This window comes from Pseudophryne corroboree, chromosome 8 (genome assembly GCF_028390025.1).
Source record: "Pseudophryne corroboree isolate aPseCor3 chromosome 8, aPseCor3.hap2, whole genome shotgun sequence".
Classification (NCBI taxonomy): Eukaryota; Metazoa; Chordata; class Amphibia; order Anura; family Myobatrachidae; genus Pseudophryne; species Pseudophryne corroboree.
The window spans coordinates 250,695,567-250,717,803 of NC_086451.1; positions in this window are offsets into that span (position 1 = coordinate 250,695,567).

Consider the following 22,237-nt stretch of genomic DNA (forward strand, 5'->3'; position numbering starts at 1 on the left):
TACTCTAAAACTGCACAAAAAAAAATTGTAGCCGCTCTGCGTTACAATCGTTCGCACTTCTGCTAAGCTAAAATACACTCCCAGTGGGCAGCAGCATAGCGTTTGCATGGCTGCTAAAAACTGCTAACGAGCGATCAACTCGGAATGACCACCTTTAAACTAGGAGCCTGGGGGGAGGTTTTAGCTAGAAACTATGGGTCATGCAGTGAGAATAGAGGGGATGGCGGTAGTAAACAAAATGGGGGAGGAATAGGGGGGAGGGAAAGAGCAGCCGGTAAGGGTATTAACATGGGTACTAAAAAAGGTTTTATCAAAACACTAACTAATAACGATTACGGGTCATCGATGCTGCATAAAGTGAATGATGTCCCTAGCAGAAGGGGAAATACTTATCTTAATTGTATGTATGTAAACGCTAGAAGTCTTACAGGTAAAACGGGCGAACTAGAAATACTTGCAGCAAGCAAACAGTATGATATTATAGGCATTACTGACACTTGGTGGGATGAATCTCATGATTGGACAGTCAATCTAGAGGGTTATACGCTGTTCAGGAGAGACAGATTAAAGAAACGGGGTGGAGGGGTATGTCTTTACGTAAAGCTGTTTTTAAAACCTGATATACGGGAAGATATTAAGGAGGGGACTGTAGACACTGTTGAGACGTTATGGGTAGAAATTGCAAGCGGGGGTAAAGGAATAAAAAAGTTAGTATTGGGTTTATGCTATAGGCCGCCTGGTATTAATGTGTCTGATGAGGAATTGTTACTGAAGCAAATTGAAAGAGCAGCAGGAGTAGGAGACATAGTAGTGATGGGAGATTTTAACTACCCAGAGATAAATTGGATAAACGGGTGGTATTCATGTGACCGCCGGTCAGCTGACCGACAGTCACATGACCTCCTCCACCAGCCCGACGGGTCACTGTCCCGATGGTCGGCATGCCGACCAACAGGGACTATTTTCACTCGTGGGTGTCCACGACACCCATAGAGTGGGAATAGAACCCGGGATCCCGGCGTCGGTATGCTGCCGGGATCCCGGCGTCGGTAAGCTGACCGGTGGTCAGCCGTACTACTCCCGGATAAACAATGCATGTGACACTGCTAGGGTTAACATGTTTTTAAACACACTAAATGATCACTACTTAGTTCAACTAATCGAGGAACCTACTAGGTACAATGCAATCTTAGACCTGGTATTAACAAACAATGGGGAATTGGTATCAAATATTATAGTAGGGGAACCCATAGGAAACAGCGACCACAATATGGTCACATTCGATATCAGTTTTCATAAGCAGTCCTATACTGGCTCAACTAGGACTCTAAACTTTAGCAAAGCCAACTTTGACATGATGAGGGAAGCTTTAAGGGATATTGAATGGGAAATTTTGTTTCAAGGAAAAAATACTATGGAGAAATGGGATGTATTAAAATCACTGCTGGTTAAAAATAGTCTCAAATTTATTCCCACGAGCAGCAAAAAAAAGAATAAAAATCCCAAACCAATGTGGCTTAACAAAAAGATAAAGGAATTTATGGGCAAGAAAAGGCGATCATTTAAAAATTACAAATCTGACGGGAATGTGGAGTAAGTCCAGCACTATAAAGACTGTAACAAAATATGCAAAAAAGAAATAAGAGTGGCTAAAGTAGAAACTGAAAAACTAGTAGCAAAGGAAAGCAAAGCGAATCCAAAAAAATCCTTTAAATACATCAACAGCAAGAGATTAAAAAGGAGAGTATAGGCCCTTTAAAAGATAAGTTGGGAGTCTTAGTCAAAAATGATAATGACATAGCGGACAAACTAAATGAGTTTTTTTCCAACGGTATTTACAAGAGAGGACCAAATTCAGGGACTAACACACAGTCGCAATAATGATAATGTCCCACTGATAAATGCTTATTGAAGATGTAAAGATTAATAAGTCACCGGGTCCCGATGAAATTCACACAAGGGTTCTAATGGAGCTTCACTCTGAACTTGCAAGACCGCTATTTTTGATCTTTAAAGATTCACTTATATCAGGTATGGTTCCCAAAGACTGGCGTATAGTGGAAGTAGTGCCAATATTCAAAAAGGGAAGTAAAGCTGAACAGGGTAATTATAGACCAGTTAGTCTTACATCTATAGTGGGGAAAGTATTGGAAGGTATTCTAAGGCATAGTATTCAGAAGTTCCTTGAAGTCAATAAGGTCATAATAAAGAATCAACATGGATTAGTGAAGGACAGATCATGTCAATTCAATTTGATCAGGGTATGAAGGTGGATGTAATCTTTTTAGACTTTGCCAAAGCTTTCAACACTGTCCCACACATACAACTTATCTATAAGCTACAAGAAATAGGGCTAGGGAGCACAATATGCACTTATGTCAAAAATTGGTTAGATTATAGGGAGCAGCGCATTGTGATTAATGGATCCATTTCAAATTAGACTGAAGTGCTAAGTGGTGTGCCACAAGGATCTGTACTAGGTCCACTATTGTTAAACATTTTCATTAACGACCTAACAGAAGGTCTAAAGAGCATGGTGTCAATTTTTGTAGACGATACCAAATTGCGTAAGGCTATAAATACGGAGGGGGATGCTGAGTCTCTTCAGAACGACTTAGTTAAATTAGAAGCATGGGCAGCCAAATGGAGAATGCGCTTCAATACAGACAAGTGTAAGGTAATGCACTGTGGTAGCAAGAACATTACAAAATTACACCTACATACTAAATGGGGTAATATTAGGGGATTTTGTACTGGAAAAGGACTTAGATGTTCACATAGATAGCAAACTAAGCAGCAGTACCCAAAGTAGGATTTCAGCAAGGAAGGTTAATAAGATATTAGCATGCATAAAATGGGGATTTGATACAAGGGACGAGAGTGTTATACTCCCATTATATAAATCACTAGTGAGGCCACATCTTGAATACTGTGTGCAATTTTGGGCACCATACTACAAAAAGGATATCCTGGAGCTAGAAAAGGTTCAGAGGCGGGCGACCAAATTAATTAAGGACATGGAGATGCTGGAATACGGGGAAAGAATTGCAAGGCTAGGCATGTTTACACTTGAAAAGAGGAGACTAAGAGGGGACATGATCAACATTTACAAATATATAAGGGGACAATTCACAGAGCTTGGCAAGGACCTGTTTTTGGTAAGATCAGCACAGAGGACACGTGGACACTCACTTAGGTTAGAGGAGAGGAGATTCCGCACAATGCGACGTAAAGGTTTTTTCACAATAAGGACAATACGTGTTTGGAATTCCCTACCAGAGGGAGTTTTAATGGTCGACTCAGTCAACACCTTTAAGAATGGGTTATATAAATTCCTAATAGATAAGGATATCCAGGGTTATGGTGAGTAGTCGCGCGTTATATTTACCATGAAAAGAGGAATAAAACACAACGGCTGACATCAGCATCAGACAAAATGTAGACCAAAATAATCCTGCATAGGAGACCACAAATAGGTTGAACTTGATGGATAAATTGTTTATTTTCAACCTTAGATACTATGTTACTATGTTACTGCCGTATAATTCCAGTGATACTGCCGTATAATTCCAGTGATACTATCATATAATTCCAGTGGTACTGGCGTATAAATCCAGTGATACTGCCATATAAATCCAGTCCAGTGGTACTGCCGTATAAATCCAGTGGTACTGCCGTATAATTCCAGTGTTACTACCGTATAATTCCAGTGATATAGCCGTACATTTACAGTGACACTGCCGTATAATTCCAGAGGTACTGGCGTATAAATCCAGTGATAATGCCGTATAAATCCAGTCCAGTGGTACTGCCGTATAAGTCCAGTGGTACTGCCGTATAATTCTAGTGATACTGCCATATAATTCCAGTGATACTGTCGTATATTTCCAGTGATACTGCCATATAATTGTAGTGGTACTGGTGTATAAGGCCAGTGATACTGCCATATAGATCCGGTGGTACTGGCGTATAAGTCCAGTGGTACTGCCGTACAAATCCAGTCCAGTGGTACTGCCGTATAATTCCAGTGATACTGTCATATAAATCCAGTGATACTGCCATATAAATATAGTCCAGTGGTACTGCCGTATAAGTCAAGTGGTACTGCTGTATAATTCCAGTGATACTGCCATATAATTCCAGTGATACTGCTGTATAATTCCAGTGGTACTGGCGTATAAATCCAGTGATCCTGCCGTATAAATCCAGTCCAGTGGTACTGCCGTATAATTCCAGTGGTACTGTCGTATAATTCCAGTGATACTGCTGTATAATTCCAGTGGTACTGGTGTATAAGTCCAGTACCACTGCCATATAAATCCAGTCCAGTGGTACTGCTGTATAAATCCAGTGGTACTACCATATAATTCCAGTGATACTGCCATATAATTCCAGTGATACTGCTGTATAATTCCAGTGGTACTGCTGTATAAGTCCAGTGATCCTGCCGTATAAATCCAGTCCAGTGGTACTGCCGCATATGTCCAGTGGTACTGCCGTATAATTCCAGTCCAGTGGTACTGCCGTATAAGTCCAGTGATACTGCCGTATAAATCCAGTCCAGTGATACTGCCGTATAAGTCCAGTGCCACTGCCATATAATTCCAGTCCAGTGGTACTGGCGTATAAGTCCAGTGGTACTGCCATATAATTCCAGTGATACTGCCGTATAATTCCTTTGATACTGCCATATAATTCCAGTGGTACTGGCGTATAAGTCCAGTGATACTGGCGTATAAATCCAGTGATACTGCCGTATAAATCTAGTCCAGTGGTACTGCCGTATAAGTCCAGTGATACTGCTGTATAAGTAAAGTGATACTGCCGTATATGTCCAGTGATACTGCCGTATAAATCCAGTGATACTGCCGTATATGTCCAGTGGTACTGCCATATAATTCCTGTGATACTGCCGTATATGTCCAGTGGTACTGCCGCATAAATCCAGTGGTACTGGCGTATAAATCCAGTCCAGTGATACTGCCGTATATGTCCAGTGGTACTGCCAAATAACTCCAGTGATACTGTTGTATATGTCAGTGGTACTGCTGTATAAATCCAGTGGTACTGGCGTATAAATCCAGTGATACTGCCGTATATATGTCCAGTGGTACTGCTGTATAAATCCAGTCCAGTGACACTGCTGTATAAATCCAGTATTATTGCTGTATATGACCAGTGGTACTGCCATATGAATCCAGTGGTACTGGCGTATAAATGCTGTCCAGTGGTACTGCCGTATAAGTTCAATCCAGTGCTGCTGCCATATGAGTTCAGTGGTGCTGTCTTGTGCTGTATATTATTTACTCCAAATAAAGGGGTTATATTAATATTTAATCCAAATAATTTTCACAGGGTTTGCACTGTGTGGTGCAGAGGTACGCTCTCCTGTACCGCATATTGTTATATACTGTAACTCCAGAAAAATAATGTAGAACAAAAATTTGGAGGCTAAAATACAGAAAGATCAAGAACCACTTCCTCCTAGTGCTGAAGCTGCTGCCACTAGTCATGACATAGACGCTGAAATGCCTTCAACGTTGTCTTCCAAGGCCGATGCCCAATGTGATAGTAGAGGGCATGTAAAATCCAAAAAGCCAAAGTTCAGTAAAAAGACACAAAAAAATTAATTAAAATTGGCTGAGGAGAAACTTAAACTTGCCAATATGCCATTTACAACACGGAGTGGCAAGGAACAACTAAGGCCCTGGCCTATGTTCATGACCAGTGGTTCAGCTTCACATGACGATGGAAGCCCTCATCCTCCCGGTAGAAAAATTATGAGTTAAGCTGGCAAAAGCACAGCAAAGAACAAAATGGAGAACAAAAATTTGCAGGATAAAATAGGGAAAGATCAAGAACTACTACCGCCTACTGCTGCTGATGCCACTGCTGTTGTTGCTGCTGGGAGTCGATCGTTATTCCAGAGGGGAAGTCGGAAGACCACTTGTACTACTTCAACTAAGCAAATGACTGTCCAACAGTAATTTGCGAGGAAGATGAAATATGACAGCAGTCATCCTGTTGCAAAGCGGGTAACTGAGGCCTTGACAAATATGTTGATGTTAGAAATGCAGCCGATATCCACCATTAGTGCAGTGGGACTGCAGTGCCAAACCTAGATGGGCCAGATGTTTGTGCTGCATACTTGTGTCGCTTTGCTTAGCCATACAGCTACCTCATTGCTCCTCTTTTACTTCTTTGTATGATGTGCTGTTTGGGGCCTATTTTTTTTAAGTGCCATCCTGTCTGCCACTGCAGTGCCACTCCTAGATGGGCCAGGTGTTTGTGCCGCACACTTGTGTCACTTAGCTTAGTCATACAGCTACCTCATTGCACCTCTTTTTCTTCTTTGCATCATGTGCTGTTTGGGGCCTATTTTTTAAATCTGCCATCCTGTCTGACACTGCAGTGCCTCTCCTAGGTGAGCCAGATGTTTGTGCCGCACACTTATGTCGCTTAGCTTAGTCATACAGCCACCTCGATGCAACCTTTTGGGCTAAAAACAATATTGTGAGGTGTTCAGAATAGACTGGAAATGGCTGGAAATGAATGTTATTGAGGTTAATAATACCGTAGGATCAAAATTACCCCCAAATTCTGTGATTTTAGCTGTTTTTATGTTTTTTTCAAATATCATCCAGATCCAAAATCAAAACCAAAACACGAAAGGGTGGTTTTGGCAAAACCAATCCAGATCCAAAACACGAGCATGGAGCCAGAACCAAAACACAAAACACGAAAAGTGCCCGCCGCACATCTCAGAAACTTGTGATGTGCACCGGACATTTTTCGGGTTTTGTGTTTTGGTTCTGGATTCGGTTCCGCGGCCGTGTTTTGGATTCGGACGCGTTTTGGCAAAACCTCCCTGAAAATATTTTGTCGGATTCGGGTGTGTTTTGGATTCGGGTGTTTTTTATACAAAAAACCCTCAAAAACAGCTTAAATCATAGAATTTTGGGGTCATTTTGATCCCATAGCATTATTAACCTCAATAACCATAATTTCCACTCATTTCCAGTCTATTCTGAACACCAAATACAAGAAACACCTCACACCTCACACCTCACAATATTATTTTTAGTCCTAAAATTTGCACCAAGGTCGCTGGATGACTAAGCTAAGCGACCCAAGTGGCCGACACAAACACCTGGCCCATCTAGGAGTGGCACTGCAGTGTCAGACAGGATGGCAGATTTAAAAAATAGTCCCCAAACAGCAAATGATGCAAAGAATAAAAGAGGTGCAATGAGGTAGCTATGTGACTAAGCTAAGTGACCCAAGTGGCCGACACAAACACCTGGCCCATCTAGGTTTGGCACTGCAGTGTCAGACAAGATGGCAGATTTTAAAAATAGGCCCCCAAACAGCACGTCATGCAAAGAAGAAAAAGAGGTGCAATGAGGAAGCTGTATGACTAAGCTAAGCGACACAAGTGTGTGGCATAAACACATGGCATATCTAGGAGTGGCACTGCAGTGTCAGACAGGATGGCAGATTTAAAAAATAGTTCTCAATCAGCACATGATGCAAAGAAAAAAAAGAGGTGCACCAAGGTCGCTGGATGGCTAAGCTAAGCGACCCAAGTGGCCGACACAAACACCTGGCCCATCTAGGAGTGGCACTGCAGTGTCAGACAGGATGGCAGATTTAAAAAATAGTCCCAAAACAGCACATGATGCAAAGAAAAAAAGAGGTGCAATGAGGTAGCTGTGTGACTAAGCTAAGCGACCCAAGTGGCCGACACAAACACCTGGCCCATCTAGGAGTGGCACTGCAGTGTCAGACAGGATGGCACTTCAAAAAATAGTCCCCAAACAGCACATGATGCAAAGAAAAAAAAGAGGTGCACCAAGGTCGCTGGATGGCTAAGCTAAGCGAGCCAAGTGGCCGACACAAACACCTGGCCCATCTAGGAGTGGCACTGCAGTGTCAGACAGGATGGCACTTCAAAAAATAGTCCCCAAACAGCACATGATACAAAGAAAAATGAAAGAAAAAAGCGGAGCAAGATGGAATTGTCCTTGGGCCCTCCCACCCACCCTTATGTTGTATAAACAGGACATGCACACTTTAACAAACCCATCATTTCAGCGACAGGGTCTGCCACATGACTGTGACTGAAATGACTGGCTGGTTTGGGCCCCCACCAAAAAAGAAGCAATCAATCTCTCCTTGCACAAAATGGCTCTACAGAGGCAAGATGTCCACCTCCTCCTCATCCTCCGATTCCTCACCCCTTTCACTGTGTACATCCCCCTCCTCACAGATGATTAATTCGTCCCCACTGGAATCCACCATCTCAGGTCCCTGTGTACTTTCTGGAGGCAATTGCTGGTAAATGTCTCCATGGAGGAATTGATTATAATTCATTTTGATGAACATCATCTTCTCCACGTTTTCTGAAAGTAACCTCGTACGCCGATTGCTGACAAGGTGAGCTGCTGCACTAAACACTCTTTCGGAGTACACACTGGAGGGGGGGGCAACTTAGGTAAAATAAAGCCAGTTTGTGCAAGGGCCTCCAAATTGCCTCTTTTTCCTGCCAGTATACGTACGGACTGTCTGACGTGCCTACTTGGATGCGGTCACTCATATAATCCTCCACCATTCTTTCAATGGTGACAGAATCATATGCAGTGACAGTAGACGACATGTCAGTAATCGTTGGCAGGTCCTTCAGTCCGGACCAGATGTCAGCACTCGCTCCAGACTGCCCTGCATCACCGCCAGCAGGTGGGCTCGGAATTCTTAGCCTTTTCCTCGCAGCCCCAGTTGCGGGAGAATGTGAAGGAGGAGCTGTTGATGGGTCACGTTCCGCTTGACTTGACAATTTTCTCACCAGCAGGTCTTTGAACCTCTGCAGACTTGTGTCTGCCGGAAAGAGAGATACAACGTAGGCTTTAAACCTAGGATCGAGCACGGTGGCCAAAATGTAGTGCTCTGATTTCAACAGATTGACCACCCGTGAATCCTGGTTAAGCGAATTAAGGGCTCCATCCACAAGTCCCACATGCCTAGCGGAATCGCTCTGTTTTAGCTCCTCCTTCAATCTCTCCAGCTTCTTCTGCAAAAGCCTGATGAGGGGAATGACCTGACTCAGGCTGGCAGTGTCTGAACTGACTTCACGTGTGTCAAGTTCAAAGGGTTGCAGAACCTTGCACAATGTTGAAATCATTCCCCACTGCGCTTGAGTCAGGTGCATTCCCCCTCCTTTGCCTATATCGTAGGCAGATGTATAGGCTTGAATGGCCTTTTGCTGCTCCTCCATCCTCTGAAGCATATAGAGGGTTGAATTCCACCTCGTTACCACCTCTTGCTTCAGATGATGGCAGGGCAGGTTCAGGAGTGTTTGCTGGTGCTCCAGCCTTCGGCACGCGGTGGCTGAATGCCGAAAGTTGCCCGCAATTCTTCGGTCCATCGACAGCATCTCTTGCACGCCCCTGTCATTTTTTAAATAATTCTTCACCACCAAATTCAATGTATGTGCAAAACATGGGACGTGCTGGAATTTGCCCACATGTAATGCACGCACAATATTGGTGGCGTTGTCCGATGTCACAAATCCCAGGAGAGTCCAATTGGGGTAAGCCATTCTGCGATGATGTTCCTCAGTTTCCGTAAGAGGTTGTCAGCTCTGTGCCTCTTATGGAAAGCGGTGATACAAAGCGTAGCCTGCCTAGGAACGAGTTGGCGTTTGCGAGATGCTGCTACTGGTGCCACCGCTGCTGTTCTTGCTGCGGGAGGCAATACATCTACCCAGTGGGCTGTCACAGTCATATACAGATGTAGCCACATTTATCTTGACGGTTAATAGGATTAACTGTGACTGGCCAGTAATGACTTAATCCCCTGCTGTATTGTTCTCTGTATTGTATTGCAGTTGAGAACAATAGCTGAAGGGTTTATGCTAATAAGTCATGTTGTGACTAGGCACAGAAAACTATTTAAGATAACGGTGGATACATCTGTAGTCCTTAGTCTGCCCTGCTCCACTTGTCCACATGTCCGTGGTTTTTAGGACACTGGTGACTCTTTTTCTGAGGTCTGTGTACATTCTCAGTATCGCCTGCCTAGAGAAATGGAACCTAGATGGTATTTGGTACCGGGGACACGGTACCTCAAGCAATTCTCTAGTTTCCTGTGAATTAACGGTGGATACCGGAAACACGTTTAACACCGCCCAGGCTGCCAAGGCCTGAGTTATCCGCTTTGCAGCAGGATGACTGCTGTGATATTTCATCTTCCTCGCAAAGGACTGTTGGACAGTCAATTGCTTACTGGAAGTAGTACAAGTGGTCTTCCGACTTCCCCTCTGGGATGACGATCGACTCCCAGCAGCAACAACAGCAGCGCCAGCAGCAGTAGGCGTTACACTCAATTATGCATCGGAGGAATCCCAGGCAGGAGAGAACTCGTCAGATTTGACAGTGACATGGCCTGCAGGACTATTGGCTTTCCTGTCTAAGGAGGAAATTGACACTGAGGGAGTTGGTGGTGTGGTTTGCAGGAGCTTGGTTACAAGAGGAAGGGATTTAGTTGGCAGTGGACTGCTTCCGCTGTCACCCAAAGTTTTTGAACTTGTCAATGACTTCTGATGAATGCGCTCCTGGTGACGTATAAGGGAGGATGTTCCAAGGTGGTTAACGTCCTTACCACTACTTAATACAGCTTGACAAAGGCGACACACGGCTTGACACCAGTTGTCCGCATTTCTGTTAAAATAATTCCACACCGAAGAGGTGATTTTTTTTGTATTTTAACCAGGCATGTCAATGGCCATATTCGTCCCACGGACAACAGGTGTCTCCCCGGGTGCCTGACTTAAACAAACCACCTCACCATCAGAATCTTCCTTGTCAATTTCCTCAGCGCCAGCAACACCCATATCCTCATCCTGGTGTACTTCAACAGTGACATCTTCAATTTGACTATCAGGAACTGGACTGTGGGTGCTCCTTCCAGCACTTGCAGGGGGCGTGCAAATGGTGGAAGCCGCCACCTCTTCCTGTCCAGTGTTGGGAAGGTCAGGCATCGCAACCGACACAATTGGACTCTCCTTGGGGATTTGTGATTTAGAAGAACGCACAGTTCTTTGCTGTGCTTTTGCCAGCTTAAGTCTTTTCATTTTTCTAGCGAGAGGATGAGTGCTTCCATCTTCATGTGAATCTGAACCACTAGCCATGAACATAGGCCAGAGCCTCAGCCGTTCCTTGCCACTCCGTGTCGTAAATGGCATATTGGCAAGTTTATGCTTCTCATCATACGCTTTTAATTTTGATTTTTGCGTCATTTTACTGATCTTTTGTTTTTTGGATTTTACATGCTCTCTACTATGACATTGGGCATCGGCCTTGGCAGACGACGTTGATGGCATTTCATCGTCTCGGCCATGACTAATGGCAGCAGCTTCAGCACGAGGTGGAAGTGGATCTTGATCTTTCCCTATTTTACCCTCCACATTTTTGTTCTCCATTTTTTAATGTGTGGAATTATATGCCAGTAATATATCAATAGCAATGGCCTACTGTACCATACTGCTGTATATTATATACTGGTGGTCAGCAAAATTATGCACTGTCCTCCTACTATATATACTGCGCACAATTTAAATGCACCACAGGTATGGATGGATAGTATACTTGACGACACAGAGGTAGGTAGAGCAGTGGACTACTGTGCCGTACTGCTATATATTAGATACTGGTGATCAGCAAAATTATGCACTGTCCTCCTACTATATATACTGCGCAAATCCTAAATGCACCACAGGTATGGATGGATAGTATACTTGACGACACAGAGGTAGGTAGAGCAGTGGACTACTGTACCGTACTGCTATATATTATATACTGGTGGTCAGCAAAATTATGCACTGTCCTCCTACTATATATACTGCGCACAACTTAAATGCACCACAGGTATAGATGGATAGTATACTTGACGACACAGAGGTAGGTAGAGCAGTGGACTACTGTACCGTACTGCTATATATTATATACTGGTGGTCAGCAAAATTATGCACTGTCCTCCTACTATATATACTGCGCACAACTAAAATGCACCATAGGTATGGATGGATAGTATACTTGAAGACACAGAGGTAGGTAGAGCAGTGGACTACTGTACCGTACTGATATAATACTGGTGGTCACTGGTCAGCAAAATTCTGCACTGTCCTCCTACTATATACTACAATGCAGCACAGCTATGGAGCGTTTTTCAGGGAGAGAACGTAGATATTTTCAGCACACTGAGCACAGATATTTGCAAGCACACTAAGCACAGATATTTACAGCACACTGAGCACAGATATTTGCAGCACACTGAACACAACTGAGAGAACGCTGCACGTCCTCTCCGTATCATCTCCAATGCACGAGTGAAAATGGCGGCGACGCGCTGCTCCTTATATAGAATATGAATCTCGCGAGAATACGACAGCGGGATGATGACGTTCGGGTGCGCTCGGGTTAACCGAGCAAGGCGGGAGGATCCGAGTCTGCCTCGGAACCGTGTAAAATGGGTGAAGTTCGGGGGGGTTCGGATTCCGAGGAACCGAACCCGCTCATCACTAATAGAAACGGAATAAATCAAGAGAGAGGTCACTGAAACTGAAGGAATAGGAAGATTGAGGCACTGGAGAGACACAACACTGGATGGCGATACTTATAGAGAAAATACCAGAGAAATGCAAGAATCTTGAAGACATTAGCACATGGAATGACTCTGGAAACTTGGAAGAATTAGCAGGAGAAACATCAGGGAATCCTGATGAGGGATGCCCAGAAGTAGTATATACAGGAGCAAAAACCACAGTTCTTAACCAGAACTGCAGCAGGTAGGCTGACTGACCACAAATACCAGACAAGAATCTGACACTGGTGGTCATTCCGAGTTGTTCGCTCGCTTGCTACTTTTAGCAGCAATGCAAACGCAAAGCCACCGCCCTCTGGGAGTGTATCTTAGCATAGCAGAATTGCTAACGAAAGATTAGCAATTCTGCTATTAAGTATTTCCTTGCAGTTTCTGAGTAGTTCCAGACCTACTCCTAGATTGCGATCACCTCAGTCCGTTTAGTTCCTGGTTTGATGTCACAAACACGCCAAGCGTCCGGCCAGCCACTCCCCCGTTTCTCCAGCCACTCCAACGTTTTCTGCTGGCACGCCTGCGTTTTTTAGCACACTCCCGGAAAATGCTCAGTTACCACCCAGAAACACCCACTTCCTGTCAATCATTCTCCGATCAACAGAGCGACTGAATAGCTTAGTTCGCCTGTGAGTAAAATAGCATAGTTTTGTGTGAAATCGCTTAACGCGTGCGCCCTGCGGTGCATACGCATGCCCAGAACTGCCGGATTTTAGCCTATTAGCAATTCTGCTAAAAATAGCAGCGAGCGAACAACTCGGAATGACCACCACTATGCTGGAGATAGAGCAGGTTTAAATAGACTTCCCCAATCAAGGGAGAATGGGCTACGGCAAGGTATGGGGCATTGAGTGGCTGAATTAACTAAGTCACCTGCAAGGCTGTGGTGCCCACAGGAGCAGCACCTGAATGGAGCAGTGGAAACAGTTGAAAACAGAGCCTGCCTAGCCTACACAGTGAGGAACACCATATGAAACCCCAGAGCCACCAGCTCATCCACCAGAGGCAAAAAGAGCGGCCGCCATTAAGGTGAATAACTTGATCCCTTTCATTAGTCAAATCATGATGTTTGCACTTTGATCTATGAGATAAACTTTTGGGAGACTTTCAACAGCTTCAGAATCCTTTGCATAATTAAGTCATGATGTCTGCACCTTGGTCTGTGGAGTAAATGTTTAGTATAACTACTTAAGAGACAGTTCTATTAACCTTCTGGTGGAAAGTAGCTTTGTAGAATTTATTCCTCAAAGATGAAAGTTCTGCACTTTGCCCATCAAGTCTGCAGCTATTTTCTTAACCGGAAATTAATAAAAGGGGCAGGTGGCTGGTTCATAAAAGATGTCATCTGAGCTCTTGATGCATAGATATTAAGTGGATAATATTCTATCTATGATTGAATTCATTACCAAGAGATGTGAACTAGTTTTTTTCTAAAACACACAAAAATGGAAACTCGGATATCTCCACCTTCTGGCCATTGTTCATTTTGTACAGTCCGAGAAACGTGGTCAATTGAGTAAGGACAAGCATCTCACGATGGTCAATTTTAATCTCTATAGTGGGTGTAAGTATCATCCCCAGGGACTGGGTGCTTGTATTCAAGAACTGTGAAGAGTGAGTTGGAGAAAACAGGATGGGTTTTGAGTACAATAAATGCATCTAGTGCCTCGAGTGCCCTAGAAGTTAGAACCAGCTTTTTGTCAAATACAGCTTAAGAGAGGATAGAGTGAGTGGATATTTAGAGTACATGGCATTTGCTATCTCTTAAAAAGGACATAACCCCCCACCTTTATAGTGGGTGGGTGGGTTTATCACCTCTCTCACATAATGAAATTAACCCTTTCTTGACATGTAACAAATCTGCACACTGCAACTGAGCAGCGGAGGAATCATGCTGTAGCTTGAAACAGTCTCATTGAAACCCCTGACAATGATCAGGTAGTGTGACAGAATTTGTAAGGGACATTACTGTGTTGGGCATAATATGGTATCTTGGGCATTACTGTGTGGGGCATAATATGGTGTCAGGGGCATAATTGTGGGACATAATATGGTATAAGGGGTATTACTGTGTGGGATATAACTGAGTGAGGCATAATTCACTACATGGGGCATAACTTTGGGTCATAATATGGTGTAAGGAGCATTATTGTATGTGGCAATATATGGTGCATGGGGCATTACTGTCTCAGGCATAATATGGTGCAAGGGGCATTACTGTCTCAGACATAATATGGTGAAAGGTGCATTATTGTGTGGGGCATAATATGGTACAACAGGTATTACTGTGTGGGGCATAATATGGTGCAAGGGACATTACAGTGTGCGGCATAACTGTGTGAGGCATAATGCAATGCAAGGGGCATAACTGTAGGGAGTAATATGGTGTAGGGGGCATTATTGTGTGGGGCATAATGTGGTGCAGTGGGCATTACTGTGTTGCATATTACGGTGTAAGGGGCATTACTGTGTGGGGCATAATATGGTTCAAAGGGCATTACTGTGTGACACATAATATGGTGTAAGGGGCATGGGGCATAACTGTATGGGCATAATATGGTTCAAGGGGAATTATTGTGTGGGGCATAATATGATGTCAGGGGCATAATTGTGGGGCATAATAGGGTGTAAGGGGCATTACTGCATGGGGCATAATGTGGTGCAAGGGGCTTTACTGTGGGGCAGAATATGGTGTAAGGTGCATTATTGTATGGGCATAATATGGTGCAAGGGGCATTACTGTGTGTGGCATATAATAATGTAAGGGGCACTATTGTGTGGGGCATAATGACAAGGTCCATGGGGTACTTAATATTACGGTGTGTGGCATAATGTGTAAGTGGCATTTTGGTGTGTGGCATAGTGTGTAAGGGGAATTTCAGTTTATGGCATAATGTGTAAGGTTCATTACAGTGTGTTACATAATGTGTAAAGGGAATTACTATAAGGAAGAAAAATGACAACTAATGTAAGGGCATGAATCAGGATTATTTTTTCCTATTTTGGCTAATGTCTGGAGGTGCAGGGTGAAAAACTGGAGTAGTCTTTACCTGTAAGGTCACGCCCCATTTTTGGCATTTGCAAATGTTTAATATTTTACATTTCCATGGCGGGGGAGTGGGTGGGGGGCGTGCAGTTACTCACTGTTCGCACTGTGAGCCAAATTGTCTAGAAACGGCCCTGGGTATAACCTTGATAATACAGCCTATCCACAGCTTGGAAGTACAATACTTGAGTTCTCAATCCATGATATTGTTACATAAGCTATAAAACAAAACTAAACACAACATTTTGATGTTATAAATGTAAAAAATTCTTATCATAGCAATTTAAACACTATAAAAGGAATATTATTTGAAGCAGGAAACAAGGCCTCGATTATTGAAAGTTCAGAGAAAATTTCATGTGACCTGTTTCTGGAAAAAGATTAATGATATTTTGTGTTACACCACTTACAGCTTCTTCTTTTTTTTTTTTTAAAAGGTCAAAACTTAGATTTAAATTTGTTCATCCATCCATCCATAGTTTCTCTATTAACATAACTAAAATGCTCTGAGACTTATGCTAAATATGACTTTCCAAATGTTTCATCAACTATAATGGAATGACCATGAGTGATCCATATGTGCTTTAGAAATGTACCTTTTTGTGAAGAATATGACAGTAAGTTTATACAATACTTCACAGCTGTATTTTGAGTGCAGCAACGCTGCAGTATAGGGCAGCAATAATTCAATAATATTAATTGCAAGATAATGCAATACTAAACCCCATATAATTACAAACTACTGTATATATGTTGGGTTTAGTCTGCCCTCAAAAAGATTCGATGGCGCATTTTTATCAAGCATTTTGTCCCATAAAATGATGTAGAAACTGCAGTTTCTGCATACTTTTATGTTTACAAGCTATGGCCCACATTCCGAGTTGTTCGCTCGGTAATTTTCTTCGCATCGCAGCGATTTTCCGCTAATTGCGCATGCGCAATGTTCGCACTGCGACTGCGCCAAGTAAATTTGCTAAGAAGTTTGGTATTTTACTCACGGCATTACGAGGTTTTTTCTTCGTTCTGGTGATCGGAGTGTGATTGACAGGAAGTGGGTGCTTCTGGGCGGAAACTGGCCGTTTTATGGGAGTGTGTGAAAAAACGCTGCCGTTTCTGGGAAAAACGCGGGAGTGGCTGAAGAAACGGGGGAGTGTCTGAGCGAACGCTGGGTGTGTTTGTGACGTCAAATCAGGAACGACAAGCACTGAACTGATCGCACTGGAAGAGTAAGTCTCGAGCTACTCAGAAACTGCACAGAAAAATCTTTTCGAATACTTCGTTCACAATTCTGCTAAGCTAAGATACACTCCCAGAGGGCGGCGGCTTAGCGTGTGTACTGCTGCGAAAAGCGGCTAGCAAGCGAACAACTCGGAATGAGGGCCCCATGTACTGTACTTACAGACAAATGCATGAATTTCACAGATTTTCACATTTCTCCTGCAGAAGGTTAGCAATCCCCATAAATATCAATTGGGACTATGGTCAGACCCCTATGTACTCTCGTAAACAATGTTATTCTCAGGGCCGTATAATTCCAATAGGCTAACTAGGCAGAAGCCTTTGCACTGTTACCTGCGTCCTAGGATCCAATGGTTAAAGCCACTTGCACTCTGTGCCATAGCAGGACACACTCGTAGTTTGCTGATGTTTTTATTTGAGACAATGGGGGGGTGGGGGTGGGGTGGGGGTGGGGTGGGGGGGTGTCAGACTTTATTTCATCTGGGTATCAGTTTCCATGTGAATACTGAAAGTGTAAATGAGGGCATAAGCTCTACCTCCCAAACGTCAGCTGTAGTGGGGTAAAAGATTGAAGTACCAGAGGGAGCCTGAAATACTTGACAGCCTGGGGGCCAACCATGGGTTAATACGGCCCTGTTTATGCATATGGAGTAGTCTTCATCTGGGCTTCCTCCTCTCTGGTGTGTGTCATAAGCTAGTAGTAGACTCTCCAGACTCTATTGTGTATGTGCTAGTCTCCGGGAAAATGCTGTGGCAACCATTTTCCAATGGCACATGCCCATTTTCCCAGTGCTCTGTGCAACACTGCCACCATGGGATTACGGAGAAGTAAGTATTAGGGGCCTTATTCAGTATGCAATGCATCTGAAATGTGATAACATACTTCCGAATCCTGGGCCACTATGTGCCTGCACTAGGCAGGCTGTGCAGTCAGGAGGCATCACTTATTTTGCAGGGACAGCAATGCACTAACAATTGAATTGCAATTGCATCACTGGCGGCCATTAACATGTGGCCTTGCACTGTGCTGGGCGCCCCCCCAGCATAAAACACAAAATTGGACAATCACAATAATAATGGTGCATTAAAGAAAACAAGAAAATCACATTTGACTACAGCTCACAATACACTGGAACATTCAATAATTCATATTCTAAGAAAAAGAAGATAATAATGAGAACAATGAATAAAGTGATTAACAATACTGTTTCAATAGCAATTACTACTTTTCTAACTATCTCTGAAAATAATGTCTTCGTCTTCACTGGCAATTTTACATTTGAGCCCTTAGATCTTACAGTGCCACAGTATTGCAATGGGGAGTATGGTGTCACTTTTCTTGTTGCACAAGGTATGGAGATTCTACAAGCACCATAGTGTTGCAATAGGGTACTGGCACTTATAAACAATACCAATCTTGGGTTTTATCAGTAGAAATGTCATTGTGTTTCAATATGCAAAAAAGATGTAATTAGCAAAGGTGTCTTAGGATCTCTAACAATGTAGCTTCCTCTAGTAATTATTCCTCAGACAAATAACTCAGGGGGAAATTTACTAAGCTCCCGATTTTGACCGAGATGCCGTTTTTTCATCAAAGTGTCATCTCGGTAATTTACTAAACTCAAATCACGGCAGTGATGAGGGCATTCGTAATATTTTGAAGTCCTAGGAAAAAAATCACGAATGAATACACCATCGGTCAAAACGCGGCTGTTTAAGTATGAATCTCGGTCATTTACTAAGAAGTGCAAAGCAAAAAACAAACAAACACTGCCGTGAAAAATTACAACTCGTAAAAAAGTGCTAAAAAAAACCAGACCTTTATTTTTTATTCGTGATTGGATAGGCATGCACGGATCCATGAGATCCGTGCATGTATATCAGTGGGAAGGGGTGGGAAAGTGCTTATTTTTAAAAAAAAAAATTGCGTGGGGTCCCCCCTCCTAAGCATAACCAGCCTCGGGCTCTTTGAGCCAATCCTGGTTGCAGAAATATGGGGAAAAAATTGACAGGGGTTCCCCCATATTTAAGCAACCAGCATCGGGCTCTGCGCCTGGTCCTGGTTCCAAAAATACGGGGGACAAAAAGAGTAGGGGTCCCCCGTATTTTTAAAACCAGCACCGGGCTCCACTAGCTGGACAGATAATGCCACAGCCGGGGGTCACTTTTATATAGTGCCCTGCGGCCGTGGCATCAAAAATCCAACTAGTCACCCCTGGCCGGGGTACCCTGGGGGAGTGGGGACCCCTTCAATCAAGGGGTCCCCCCCCCCAGCCACCCAAGGGCCAGGGGTGAAGCCCGAGGCTGTCCCCCCCCATCCAATGGGCTGCGGATGGGGGGGCTGATAGCCTTTGTTGTAAAAGAAAAGATATTGTTTTTAGTAGCAGTACTACAAGTCCCAGCAAGCCTCCCCCGCATGCTGGTACTTGGAGAACCACAAGTACCAGCATGCGGCGGAAAAACGGGCCCGCTGGTACCTGTAGTACTACCACTAAAAAAATACCCAAAAAAACACAAGACACACACACCGTGAAAGTATAATTTTATTACATACATACACACATACATACATACTTACCTTATGTTCCCACGCAGGTCGGTCCTCTTCTCCAGTAGAATCCAAGGGGTACCTGTTGAAGAAATTATACTCACGAGATCCAGGGGTCCAGGGTCCTCGGGGAATCCAGGTGTAATCCACGTACTTGAAAAAAATAACAAAACGGACACCCGAGCCACGCACTAAAAGGGGACCCATGTTTGCACATGGATCCCCTTTTCCCGACTGCCAGAAACCCACTCTGACTGATGTCTAAGTGGGTTTCTTCAGCCAACCAGGGAGTGCCACGTTGTAGCACTCTCCTGATCGGCTGTGTGCTCCTGTACTGAGTGACAGGCGGCACACGGCAGTGTTACAATGTTGCGCCTATGCGCTCCATTGTAACCAATGCTGGGAACTTTCTGCTCAGCGGTGACGTCACTTTAGGTCAACCGCAGGGCAGAAAGTTCCCAGCATTGGTTACAATGTAGCGCATAGGCGCTACATTGTAACACTGCCGTGTGCTGCCTGTCAGTTAGGACAGGAGCACACAGCCGATCAGGAGAGTGCTACAACGTGGCGCTCCCTGATTGGCTGAAGAAACCCACTTAGACATCAGTCAGAGTGGGTTTCTGGCATTCGGGGAAAGGTGACCCATGTGAAAACATGGGTCCCCTTTCAGTTCGTGGCTCGGCTCTGCGTTTTGTTTTTTTATTCAAGTACCTGGATTATAAATGGATGCGACGAGGACCCTGTGCCCCTGGATCTCGTGAGTATAATTTATTCAACAGGTACCCTTGGATTCTACTGGACAAGTGGACCGACCTGCGTGGGAACATAGGTAAGTATGTATGTATGTTTGTGTGTATGTATGTAATAAAATTATACTTTCAAGGAGTGTGTGTCTTGTGTTTTTTTGGGTATTTTTTTAGTGGTAGTACTACAGGTACCAGCGGGCCCGTTTTTCCGCCGCATGCTGGTACTTGTGGTTCTCCAAGTACCAGCATGCGGGGGAGGCTTGCTGGGACTTGTAGTACTGCTACTAAAAACAATATCTTTTCATTTACATCAAAGGCTATCAGCCCCCCCATCCGCAGCCCATTGGATGGGGGGGGACAGCCTCGGGCTTCACCCCTGGCCCTTGGGTGGCTGGGGGGGGGGACCCCTTGATTGAAGGGGTCCCCACTCCCCCAGGGTACCCCGGCCAGGGGTGACTAGTTGGATTTTTGATGCCACGGCCACAGGGCACTATATAAAAGTGACCCCCGGCTGTGGCATTATCTGTCCAGCTAGTGGAGCCCGGTGCTGGTTTTAAAAATACGGGGGACCCCTACTCTTTTTGTCCCCCGTATTTTTGGAACCAGGACCAGGCGCAGAGCCCGATGCTGGTTGCTTAAATATGGGGGAACCCCTGTCATTTTTTTACCCATATTTTTGCAACCAGGATCGGCTCAAAGAGCCCGAGGCTGGTTATGCTTAGGAGGGGGGACCCCACGCAATTTTTTTTTAAATTTTACAGTGTTTAATTAAAAAAAAAAATTGAACCCCAGCACGGATCACACAGATCCGGCCGAGATTAATTGTAAAAAAAGTCGGCAGTGTTTTGCTAATCACTGCCGTAAAAAACACAAAAAAAACACGAATGACATCGACATCGGAAGAAAAGAAAAACCCGAATACGGCAGCTTAGTAAATTAGTCGTAATAAATTCAAAAAGTTGCAGTTTTACACTTTCGATGTCATTCGTGATTGAACTTTGACCTTTTTCCGAAAATTACGAATGTTAGTAAATTTACCCCTCAGTCTTTATTCCTTAAGGCGACTTAATGTCTCTCAAGCTCTTCTTATTAATTGTGTCTCTGTCCTGGTAACTGTATTCAAACAGAGGCTATTCAGTGGGATTTTCTTTTAAGGGCCTGGTAGCTCCCCTTCTCTCCATGCGGTAGTATGTATGACAAATGGACAATTGTGACTAGCACTCACCCGCTTGGAGTCCACAACACCAACAGTCTCTGTGTACTCATTTCGAACCTCTCCTGTAGTTCAGCTCACTGCCTGGACTTGTCTCAGCAGTTTTCAGCTTCACAAGATGGCCGCACCTCTCAAAAAGCTTGGCAGTGTCTGATCTGCGACGTCTCACGACTGCTCTCCCTGGTTCTCTGCTCTCCTAGAAGCAACCTGCTGCTTCAGCTCTGCAGTGCTGCTCTCCACCGCCCTGAGTGACCACCCGGTTTGCTCCGTCTCTCCCGCTCTGCTCCTCACAGCGCGTCAAGCTCCTACAATGGCTTCTCTCCAACTCCTCCTTCTTCCCACAGGCTCCTTTTGCTCTCTCTCTCTGTCCAATCAGCACTCGGCACCTCACCGCCACAGGACACATGACTTGATAATTTCGATGTGATCACTGGGTTGCGTTTTTTGCTGCCTGTGATCAGATAATCGCTGCCTACAGGGGGAAGGGAAAATCGCTTGCAAGTGTGGGATTGCTTCTGTTGCAGAGCTGCACAAAAATAGTTTGTGCAGTCTCTGCGCAGCCCAGGACTTACTTATCCTGTGCGATAGAATGCTGCTGATTGGGGCCGGAGCTGATGTCAGACACCCTCCCTGAAAGTGCTTGAGCCTGCCTGCGTTTTTCCGGACACTCCCTGTAAACGGTCAGTTGCCACCCACAGATGGCCTCTTCCTGTCAATCTCCTAGCGAACGCCTGTGCGAATGGATCCTTCACACAATCCCGTCGCTGACCGGTGATCCCCATTGCAGCCGTGTGATG